A 2,500-nucleotide genomic window follows, 5' to 3' on the forward strand; every position below is an offset into this window, starting at 1 on the left:
TGGAGAAAGTGGCGGGTTCTTCGTGAAATCGAGGTGAATAGTGGTAGAATATTTACCGAGCCACAAAGCGGCGAGGTAAATATTCTGCTACTTTTCACCAAGATTGAAAAGAATAATTGTTTTAGTATATATACTCACGAAGTGATCTCAACAAGAATTGCAGAAAAAACCATCCAAAGTCGATTTAATTGGCATCTCAATTCAGGCGTGGAAAACGTGCAAGCGGCACAAAGCATGCACGAAAGTGTTTACAGGAGCTTCAAACAACCTGCGATCAGGCCCATTTTTAGCTGCGCCCATATGTCCTCTTATGTCGTCGCTCGCTAAAATTGGGCCTGACCAAAAGTCTCTTAAGAATTCTGCAATTTGGAGTCAAGATTGCTTCATAATATTTCCAGTTGCTTTAACTTAAAACTCGCACTCCAGACACTAAAATGGCATGTTTCCAGAGAGACCAATTGAACAAAAATAAAAGAAACTTCGCGAGTCCATCTTACTGTTCGTACTCCATCAAAAAGATAACGGCCAAACTTATCATGATTTTCTGGATTTTACTGCGCGCAATTCTTGAAATACACTGCAACTGAAGATATTACCCGAAAAAATCACCAAAGAAACCTTCATGGGCAAGCACGTTAAAGGAATAATGTATTTCTCTTTTTTTTAAAAATCTATTGCCAAACCGTCCAACGATAGAATGCTAGATAGAATGATTTCTATTGTTTCAAATAGCTATTATGGGATGCCCAGGGGGACAATACATATTAATTTGCCCCCTAATGTCTTTTGAAACAATAGAAATCAAAATGGCCGCTGTATCTGCAAAAAGGTCTATTGGCTAGTACCTCCAGTGTCCCTGGTTCCTCGGGTTATTAGAAATCTTGTGCATTGCAAAGCTGTGGGTACCCTTATCGTACCCCAATGGGTTTCGTCCCCGTGTTGGCCCGTGCTTTTTGGGATCGAGTCTCCTTACCATTCCCTTGTCAAAGGCATCATTACTTATACTGATGTTGGGGAGAATGCTCAATGCTCAATTCCAGGGATTGTGATTGGTTTGTTCTTCCGCCTCTGCTTGTGACTCCGACAATCTAGTTTTCGCTTAATCATAAGTGACAGTGTCAAAAGCGGAGTCGGGATAAAGTGGACACGTTCTGACTCTTCCGATTCCATAGAGCTTATCATGGCTTATGACTCCGCTTACGACTCCGATTTTCGATTTACACTCTCGTAAGCGTTCTTACGACTCCGACTCCGTCGCTACTGAACACCAACCTAAGTAACATAACACAACTTCATGACGACAACCTGGCGTAGCGTTCGGAATTTTCCGAAAAAGCTCCTGAGAGTCCATACCGCTTTTTTGCGTTCACGTTCGCATATACACGCGTTGGACCCTCAGAGGAAAGACCGGCTGCAAGCAGTCTATGTGGGCAACGAGCCAATACTACACAAAGATTAAATACGCTGACGGAAACGGCGACTGGTGGTTTACAATACAAGTTAAAATGATTGGAAATAAGGTATCATAGAAGAGTTTCTGTCCATGCTATTAGAGAATCCGTAGTTATCAAAGTAAATAACAATTATTCACCACGGTGGAGGTAAGTAATGATGGTGGATATTCTGTGGTGGATCCAGACTCTATCATGGGTTGGGAAGTGGGGGAGGGGGCGGTGAGATAAGGGGGAATGGACGGGGCTCCGCCATTGATATTCGCTAGGCCGGGAGTAGCCAATCAAATAGTTACTTTGTTGTTTCTTTATTTAGTACCTTATTTTCCTTGAAAGATGAGTTAAAATCTGACGCACGATACCCAGAACAATACCTCGATGATCCAGAGTTTTGAGTAGCCATTCCGAAACGGGCTAAAAGTACTATGGTCAAAGTTCTCTAAGCGGACACTCTTCTATGTGGAGAACTTTACTTACTTTACTAACCTGTTGACATTTACAGTCAAAGATGTGGTTTTCCCGCCAAATTCCGTTTTGCACGTGATCTGAAGACAATCGTCAGCGATGCTACAATCCCCAAGTAGATCCATTCGTCATTTCCCACACACGCGGCGTTCGAGATTTCCTCAAACAGCTCACCCAGCTTCTTGGTGGCAGAATCTGCCAGATGAAATATAAGTAAAGTGAGGCGATCAAGCTTTAAACCTTAGAGCAAGTTAATTAACCTAAGGGGTGGGGGGTAGGGTGCAGAGGAAGAGAGGTTATAATCACAAGCTAATCGATGCCTCCGTAAAATTCCTGCGTTAAGGTAGCTCGCAATAGTTCCCATCATTTTCTATCAATTATTCTTCGATGGATCAATACTACCACTCTTTATCAGTTAATCCTACAAATCGTGAATGGTATCAAACAAATGCTCGGTCATTGATGAACAATATGGTCATCGTCATAACGTCATAGGTTGCCACAGTAACAGCATTACCTGTTAAAGACACCCTTGATTTTAGCTTTAAGCGCTTTTATCTAAAAAACGAGCTCCAAATTAAGAC

Source organism: Montipora foliosa, chromosome 3, assembly GCF_036669935.1.
Source record: "Montipora foliosa isolate CH-2021 chromosome 3, ASM3666993v2, whole genome shotgun sequence".
In the NCBI taxonomy this organism is placed as follows: Eukaryota; Metazoa; Cnidaria; class Anthozoa; order Scleractinia; family Acroporidae; genus Montipora; species Montipora foliosa.